We start from the raw sequence: 10,256 nt of genomic DNA, 5'->3' as shown, positions 1-10,256 counted from the left end.
TGTAATGCTTTACAATATCAACTGCCATTAAAGTCCCATATTAAGCTTCTTGTGACTCAAACATTAGCCCATTGGTTACTGTAGGTGATTGCTCGAGGTTTTGTAAATTTTGTTTTAATTAAATTGGACCTATCACCACAATTTTTACTTTTTAAAGCCCTTTATATAAAGTATAAAATGTGTTTGTTTTTATTTTTCTAAGGGGAAGCCCCTCCCCTTTCGTCTTTATTGCCACGGCGGTAAAGACTGAATGGGAGCGTAGAACCCCCAGGGATACCTACATCACAAATACCAGGGGCCTGCTAGCTGTTCCTTCTGTGCGTGACCCCGAGTGTCGATCCCACTGCCCATGTGACAGTTCGTCACTTTTTATTTTACATTTCCAGGAGAAACCGTCACTCAATCTCATATCTGCACAGTGCAACATCAGGTAACGTAAGCAGAAATCGAAAGAAGAAAGATGGAGGCGCCTGGTGGTTCCTCCGTGCCGGGATGAAGAAAGAATCCAGGATGGTGCAGGACCGAAGCTAATTGTGGAGGAACTGGGCACTGCAGAAGTAAAGGTCAGTCTAATTTTTTTTATATAACTGAAAGGTCTTGCATTAAAATGGCCTCAGGCTGAAATACACCTGCAAGCCAGGGCTGTCCCCCATACGGTGCATCATTTTCAGCAAAAGTTGTCTGTAAGGTTTAGAACATTTAAACATTTAGAACCCCGCCCCCAAGGAACCATCGTTATTGCACACAAAAATGGTAAGTATATGTAAACTGCATACCATACACATTGGAAGAGCCTCCATGGGGCTAGGCTTTCAAGCAGAAATATCCAAATTTGTGATAAGCCTGGGTTTTCTTGCATTGCATTCTTACCTGGCTGATTGCTGAGCTGCTCATATACTGAGTGCGGGGATACCCGACACATTCCCGCTGTAAGTAAATGTCATCCCAGCAATAAAAATAGCTGAAAATTGCAAAAAGGAAGAAGATGGCAGAACAAGGACAGGTGAGCATACCAGAGTTCTGCTTTAAGGTAGCCACATCCTACCCACGTGTTTAAATGCAGTCTCCGAATCTGTGGTCTCACATTTTTTTTTAACATATTTAAAGCTTGAAAACCCAATCCATCCAAAATTTTAATGGCACGAAATCCGGTCATAGATTGGAGGGAATAGTAAACCAGGAACACGGGCTGTCAATGGAGAGAACATAAATACGGATATAAGTTCTAGTGGTTTCTAATGAAACGCTGCGCCATTATGGAGGAATCGCCTGTCTCCTCATTTGTAGCCGCGCTTGCTGCATTGGGCTGATCATTACCGCCTGTTCTGCCGAGGTCTGAGAGGTGATCTCGCACTTTACACGTTCGTTCACACAGCAATACCAGACCTTACCTTGCTAATGACTAATGAGCTGTGAGAGGCTCTCATTGTCAAGAGTTTTCTGTCAATCTCTGCAATGGAAACACAGCTTAATACGCTGATTTATTCCAGCACCGCTTCCATTTCGGAAAGCCAGGTGCGAAAGAACCGTGGTATCGCCCGCGTTCGGGTCACGGTTCACCGTCCACAAATAATAGCAAGGTAGAACAGTGATTTTGGATGCCAAATTGCTTGATTAAGGTGTTGTGATTTATGGAGGGGAGAAAACAAACCAGCTTTAAATAGAAGCAGAGCGCTATAAACCTAATGCAGCCAATGGCATTCCTCCCTATAAACTGCTAATTTGCAGCAGCTGGAGAACCTACCGTTTGCTTCCAGTTCCAAGTGAACTTCCAGTTTAAAAATATTTTCGGAGCATCAAAACAAAAAAAGTGTGCAGCCCTTTATTTTTTTAGAACGCAGTCACAGCCTGTACCCCCTGTCAGGATGCTTCAGGGAAGAACCCTTGCTCTTTGTATGGAAGCAGAAGTCTCTCTGCAGAGTCACACCTAGATGTCTCCAATGAGCAGTAAGAATGAGCTTTGCTGATTGGAGACCTATAGATCTGACTTAGCAGGGGGAACGTCAGAAGTGTGAACAGATACCACTGCTTTAACAAAAAGAGATCCTTCTCTTTAGCATACTTACCCAAAAGTCAGACTTTTCTACTCCAGCCCATGATCAATAGTTGTTACATGCAGAATGATTGCAGGCCAGGCACACAGACAGCACCAACAACCCTCAGGGGCAGATGTGGAGTTTTTCATTTAGTAAGGACTAATAATGATATTATTATTCTGTATTTATATAGCGCCAACATATTATATTATGCAGCTGTACATTAAATACGGGTTGCAAATGATGGACAGGTACAAACACTGACACAGGAGGAGGAGAGGACCCTGCCCAGAAGAGCTTACAATCTAAGAGGTGGGGGAAGTTGGGGCAGCTCTAGAAAAGTCTTGGAGCCGTGCGTGTGATGAGGTTATGAGTGAGGAAGTCATTAGTAGGTCATTGGAGGAGCAGAGAGAGTGGGCGGATTTTGGAGATGTTACGCAGGTGAAAAAGTGACACCTGGAAATGTTCTGAATATGGGGGGTAAATTAGAGGGCCGAATGGAAGGTGACGCAAAGACAACGTGCCCGGGGGGAGGGACGTATAACAGTGCTATAACAATTAGGAACATTTTAGGGGGAGGTTTGGAAGGTGAGATGATCCGCTGTTGTGCCCAGCAGAAAAATCCACATTGAGAAATGCCATGCAGCAATGGCGGGCGTGCATGTAGACAGGAAGTGACTGTATGGAGGTTAATAAAGCAATAATGATACCCGTGCTTTATTAAACATAAAGTCATCCTGTTACTGTATATCTATTGAAGTAATGATCATTGGTCTATTATAGCCGGATATACGGTGCTGGGAGAATTACAAGGATCGGGGTAGCGATTAACCTGGACTCGTGCTAATTTACACTTCTAATTTCTAACAGATGAGAAGATGAGCCGCTCTTCCCGAGAATCTGTTGCGTTCGCACAAAATATTAATCAACATCAAAGGCGGAATAAATCCCCGGGAATCTGGTGACTCTACAAAGTCTCTCCAGCAGAATTTCTCGCTCCCAGGCAAGATGGAATGGTTTTAATTGTCGAGTCAGAGAGAACGTGCAACCGGCGGCCTCCTCAGACAACGTCGGGTTAAACCCATTATGGGAAATACGATAACGCCAAGAATATCCGGAGATATGAGAGTGTTGTTATTCATGAAATGGCCCATGGAGGCCCGAAACGCGGATACAGGGGGGATAGCCGGAATCTGCAATAAGGTCTCCTCTTATGAGATAGCAGCCAATAAATTAAAATGTAGAAGTGGCCGGTTCTTATAAACTCAAACACACAGAATTCACGCTGCGTTTTCATTGAGGATGTATCTGAGTGATTGCTCGCTCCTGGCAGCTCCCCAAGAAAGGCATTGAAGATGTTACCTTGACATGAATATCTGTGCACAATGGCTGCCTGAATAAGGGTTGGGGTAACAGGTGTAATGGTCTGCAGGAGGAGTATAGAGGAGTCAGTGATGGAATAATCTGCAGAATATACAATATTTATCTGTCAGGAGGGGTGCAATGTTCTGCAGATCTCTAGAGGGTTCAGTGATGGAATAATCTGCAGAATATACAATATGTATTCCCTGAGCTCTGGGCTGCCTGGCGAGGAAGAATGGATTCTCCTATTCTACTCGATACAGTCTGATAGGAAATGCCCGGCTGGGTTATATCAGAAGCATGGTTTTTATAATGCTCACAATGTATATAGATTATTATTATATCATAGTGTAAGGGGACAGAGCCAGGAACCAAGGGGGGCATTGGTAGGGGTGTAATTGGGGCGGTGCTGCCCATGACACTAATTGGAGAACTAAGCCTAGGACTACGTACACACGTCAGATGATTCTCCTTTGATTATCACTTCGGGGATGGTATGGGACGAGAACAGCGCTCATCGTCCATCATTCATGGATACGTCCTGGCAGATCCATGAACGATGGACAATAAATGACTGCAATACAAGGGAAGGGGAGAGAGCACAGCGGGGTGCTACTCTCCCGTTCTCCCCTCTCTATAGAGCAGAATGGTGCTGTATGTACAGCGCTTGTTCATGCATCTTTCAGTCTTTTGTTGTTGCAAAGGGTCGCAAAGAATTTCCAATAACAATTATTCAGTGTGTGAGTAATGGACAAAGTTTAAAGATTTGGGAGCCAAATTAAAGAGAGATGTGGCCAAGTTGAAGTTGGTGTGTCCAGTAAGAATGACGTGCAAATATTACCATTATACAGGGGTCAGTTAGGATGGAGATATATACTTACTGGTGTAACGGAACATATTTCCTAGCTTCTTTGTAGTGCCATTGCTTATTCTGCTGGACAGAAGGGTCAGCCAAGATGGATGAGGATGTCACAGTCATGATAAAGGAGGTCAGATAAAAAGGACAGATCTGTCAGGATGGAGGGGTCGGCCAAGATGGATGTCACAAACAGGAGGTCACAATCATGATGGAGGAGGTCCGCTCAAATGGAGGGGCGTCCTCTCCTTGATCGAGGAGTTTGCTAGGATGGAGAGAAGTGTCACAGCCAAGATGGAGGGGTCAGCCAATGGTGAATACCTTTTTCTCCAGCGTGGCTGAATATCTGACCTGTTCTCTGCCCTTCTGCCTCCAATCTTATGCCCATGTAGTGAGCCAATGTCCTATGGCAGAATGTATCATTATTAATGGGCCACATATATATACACTGAACTTTTACAACACATAGAAAATCAATTGGGAGCCAAGCCCAAATATTCAACATTCAATTTCCAGAAGACAGACTTATCACTTCACTATGAAAAATCACTGCAAGATCACCCCATGCCTTTCACGCATTCCCAACCTTACATACACCACCACAGGACAACACATTCCTGCAGAATAACCCTTATCAAGGTTAGAGAACCTAAAGAAGGTTACCGTCATAGACGGAAAAGATCACACCCAACCCTATAGAGGTACACAAGAGGAAAAGAGCTTAGATTTGGGTTTATCTAAAAAAAAATCTAAAAGACGGACCCCTCTTTTAGACTAGATTTGGGTTTATCCAATATTTCCTCTGGTGGACCTCTATAATAGGTTGGTATAGGAAGTGATTGACCCCATATCTCCGTTTATGGTCACCAATTTTAAAGCCTGGCTGAAGGCATATTTACATGCTCTTTTAGGAGATCCTCATTCCTGCACCCTGGAAGATACTACCGGTAGAAAGGGCCCTGGTCTACAGTTTGAGGGGGGCATCTTATTCCGAGCCAACATTCTGAATCCTGACTTGGTTCTCAGGAGGAAGGCAAGCAAATAATGCTTTAAATCTGCTATATTCTAAGAATAATTATTCCTTATTCAGATTTTATCCAGCTTATAACATGCATAAGGTCTTATGAAGGAAGACTCAGAGACAAGTCATGGGCTCACCTCTTTCCTCCAAACTTTGCAGGGGGTAAAATATATCATTTTAGTTGATAATAATACAAACTAGCACTATCCTAACACAGAAGCTATTGAGACATTTTATTTTGAAGCATCGGCACCATACCATTAGCAACATGACCAGGAAAACTGCATTTTCAGAGATCAGCAGACCCATTCTATCTTCTTCTCTCATCACCGGTTTCCTTTAACAATAGAGGGGTAATACCAGAGCGCGGGGAATGATTTACACGCCAGCAGCAATTCTAACCACGTTCTCTCCAGAGACAATCACTAAAAGATGAAGTCTGCACTGGTAAATTGGTTTCAATAAAGAGCAGAAGTTTCAGGCTAAGTAGAAAAACTTTTTGAACAAAGTTTGGAACCCTGGTGATTCAGTAGAGGGCATCTACAGCCTCGTGTCCAAGCGGCTGCCCTCTGGTTCACTAATTCATTTTGGTTTTACATAAAGGTTGGACAGTTAATATGGAAACGCTCCGGCTTCCCTAAAGATGGAATCTGGGGAAAAACTTTACATTCACAGGACTGTCCTTGGTTGAAGATAATAGCAAAATGAACTACTGAAATACCTATATGGTAAGGGAGGTGTATTACATGCCAAAATTTTGTCAGATACCCCCCACCAGGGAATACAGCGAAGCCCCTGACCTCCAGTGCAGATAGAAACCTTGATTAGGCATCTGACCCGGTCTGCTGACATTAGGAGAAGGCCACTGGGATCATCACTTTGTTTGCTCTGAACTCTCCCTATTAAAGTTCCTGCTTGGTGCAATGCTTAACAGCAGCATTGACTTTGAATATTGGCCTTACCTTGGTCGGCATCCTACAGTCAACCGCATGCTAATATGAAAGGTGAGCACCATACTTATTCTAGTTCTGTTTAATATATTCCTTTTAATATTGTAACGTGGACCAGGTAGGGCTTTATAGCAGAAAGGGATAGGCGGTGTCTCTTCTGCAATAAGCATTCTTACCTGCCTGATCGCAGTCCATGCTCAACATAAGAAGCCAGGACACCCGGCACATCCCGGCTTCCCCTGCAAAACACTGAAATGAAGGAAGATGATGGCGGTAGCTTCCAATGCACAGAAAGCCAATTAAATCTTTCCTCTTTTTTTGTTCAACACAGTGCACCACAATGTACATTATGTTGCACTGCAATGCGGGTCCATTCACACTTACTGTACTGTGCCTTGTGAAGAAAACAGCAAGTGCAATCTTATAGAAGGAAGGTCACAATGCCAGCCAATCAGACATCAGATAATTGCACAGGGAACTGGCTGATAGAAAGGAGACTACAGGTTTGAGCGTATTCTTGTTTTTCTGCTCATTGGCTATCCAATTACAGACTATAGGAGAGCAAAGCGAGATCAGAAATTGGCTGCGGAGTCTGACATGGACATATGGATTAGGAAAATAGCCAGTTACACATTTTTTATTCTAGCTTTGAAAGTTGTCAGTTACACTTGTATGTTTAACAGATCTATGGCCTTGTGGGAAAAGGCTTTAAAAAAGCAGGAATGGCGTATAATATAACATTTTTAGAATGAGGCACTCAGGGCATTCCCAATACCGCATACGCCAGCGCCGCTCCCTCCTTCCCGCCACCTTTGTGCTTTGCACTGCGAGAGCATTGGCACCAGCGCAGAGATCACACCGGCGTTATCCGCTCCTCGGTATGCACGAGGCTTGGACGACTTCTCAACCTCCATCGATTACCTGTCCACCCTGAATCCAACCAAAGTCAATACATTTTTTACAATTTCTAAGCAAAAAAATGTTTTTCTGGATTGGAGCAGGCAGAACAATTAAAAGACGATTTCCTATTGGTTGCGGAGGATCGTCGTACTCAGAGCGCTTCTTTTCTGTTTTTGTCAAATCAGCCTAAATCAGCCTAAATCAGCCTCCAGCAAGCACAATATTTAACTTGCGCTGGAAACACAAGAAACGCTCTCACTGGCGGCTGCAGGCAACAGACGATTCTTCTTTATACAAATTTGATAAGTGAGGGCCAATTCTGCAGCAGCAAATTTATTGCTCAACTTATACAGGAAATTTGAATCCCTTGTAAGTGAGACGTTTAACTCCTTGTTGGTTACTGTGCAATTTATGGAGTTCTGCCAAGGCATTGTCAGCAAGAGGGTGTCACCCCAAAGTATCATCAAATATATTGCAGCTCAGTGGTGCTCAGATGGAGCGGCTGTATTTGTTTGCTTTTCTTCATTCTCACCTAAAGAGTCCTATCTGCTGTAACCATTTCCTGTACTTGGGTGACAACGCTCACCTACTGTATCTTTGGAGGAGCAGTGTTGTCACCCCAGGACAGGAAGTTGGTTAAGACTACAGAACACCTACCCCTCTGCTTCACAAGAAAAACTAATGGCCTTGTTTGATATTTCAATGATCAGAAAGGTAAAAGCACAATGGACTTGTGACCACAGGTATTTTTCTGTAGGTATAATACATGGACTGAAAATGCAGCCACCACACCCAAGCTGCAATATATTAGTTTTTTGGCGATGATTTATATACAATTTTAAATGCCCATTTAGATCCTGGCAAGTTGACCCGATCCCTCCCCTCCTCTGAGCCTGCAAGAGAGAGAATAAGGGGGGTAACAATCCAATTTATACCCCCGCCAAGTTCAACATTCCTGGAGGTTGGTAAAGATTAATCTGCTAATATATTGCTGTCCCTGATTGTTTCTGGTAGAAGGAGCTGGCAGGGTGCTGTATGCCCACATGTGATACTGAACCTCTCTGATTGAAGGAACTGAAATCCAATCAATGAAAGGGGTGTGGTCAGAGACAGTCAGGCTGAGAAGGGAGGGGCTAGATGATGCTGGACATCCTGCAGCCAGGAAATGAGGTGGGGTCTATATGACTTGCAGCAGTTTCTAATGCATAATCTGAGAAGCTCACAGTGGGCAGTGAGGAAGCAATTTCAGTCCAGGAGAGGAGCCGGTACAAATGTACAAGACGGGAAGGCAGAATCAGCGAAGGGAGGCTGAAGGGCATTAAAAAAGAGAAGGCTGGAGGGCATTAATAAAGGGAGGCTGGAGGGCAGATTTAATAAAGGGGAGGCCGGAGGTCATTATTAAAGGGAAGGCTGGAGGGCATTAATAAAGGGAGGCTGGAGGGCAGATTTAATAAAGGGGAGGCCGGAGGTCATTAATAAAGGGAAGGCTGGAGGGCATTAATAAAGGGAGGCTGGAGGGCAGATTTAATAAAGGGGAGGCCGGAGGTCATTAATAAAGGGAAGGCTGGAGGGCATTAATAAAGGGAGGCTGGAGGGCAGATTTAATAAAGGGGAGGCCGGAGGTCATTATTAAAGGGAAGGCTGGAGGGCATTAATAAAGGGAGGCTGGAGGGCAGATTTATTAAGTGGAAGGCTGGAGGTCACTAAGGAAAGGAGGCTGGAGGGCATAAATGAAGGGAGGCTGGAGGGCATTAATAAAGGGAATGCTGGAGGGCAATAAAAAAAAAAAAAAAAAAAAGGGAGGCTGGAGGGCAATAATAAAGGGAGACTGGAGGGCAGATTTAATAAAGGGAAGGCAATGGGCATTAATAAAGGGGGACTAGAGGGCATTAATAAAGGGAGGCTGGAGGACAGATTTAATAAAGGAAGGCTGGAGGACAGATTTAATCAAGGGAACGCTGGAGATCTGTAGAATAAGTACACGGTAAATATAAATAAATAATAATTTAATTCTTTATGCCGCCATTATAAAACAACCCAGCAGCCTACGGCTCCGGTACAGATTAGAAATAAAAAAGCAGTGAAAGTGAATATTTTCCAAGCTATCTGGATTTCTCTCTCTCTCAGATTTAAGAGAGCTTGACCTCATTTTACATCTGTGGCAATGTTGTCTGCTTTGCTGAAAATAACAAAGAAAATGAACAATAGAAAACAATTTGCGGCGAGGAGCGTACAAATCCACATTCTGCTCTCCCCAAATCTCCAATGAAACAGCATTTAACACTGTCCAGCAAGTGCTTTGTTTTTGGTTTCCTCTCATGCCTACTCCACACATGCAATTACCGTCACCCAAAACGGTCATCCGTGATCATTTCAGGTGACGGTTTGGGAATAATGGACGTGCAGACAATGATTGCCAATCAGCATGTTCTATTCTATTAGGGGGACTGCTTGGCACCTCATTGCATTTTCACACAAATCTATAACAATGGCTCTACTTATCAAAGCGTTCTTAGTTATTTAACATGGCGATTCACCAACATCAGATTTAACGGGGAGCAATTGGAAAATGACACCTGTACACTTCTGAGGTGATAATGACCAATCGTTTTGGGAATGTTGGACATGTGGTCACTCATAACAGAAATTAAAATGCATCTGTCAAACCAAAACACAAGAACATGATTTATAAATACAGTGTTCTCCCCGGACCCTTATAGCTGGGCGCACCACCCAGCACTTTTCAGTAACCACCCGGCTGGTTCTGGATGGTTACTGGTTGGTTACTGAACAGTTGGGTCACAATACACAGCTGCCAAACACCTAAAGCTTCTTCCCACTCAGCTTAAATAAAATTCTTGGGAGAACACTGAAGTAGTATTGTTTTTAATTCCCAACAAGATACAATATATTACATTTTTATAGCTCCTCAAGACTGGAGAAGATAAGACTCTCATGGCTAACAATTTTTATTAGTTGGCAAATGTCTTCAATCAGTCTTCTTTTATTACCATTTACAGAGATCTCTTTACTTGACAATGGCTTTATTTCATTTTTCTTCAGCAGGACAGCACCATCCCTGTTCTGGGCTTATTACAGTAACCACCAATTTCTTAGAATAAAATCTTCCC

This window comes from Pyxicephalus adspersus, chromosome 11, assembly GCF_032062135.1.
Source record: "Pyxicephalus adspersus chromosome 11, UCB_Pads_2.0, whole genome shotgun sequence".
NCBI classification, from domain to species: Eukaryota; Metazoa; Chordata; class Amphibia; order Anura; family Pyxicephalidae; genus Pyxicephalus; species Pyxicephalus adspersus.
This window is presented reverse-complemented; position numbering follows the sequence as displayed.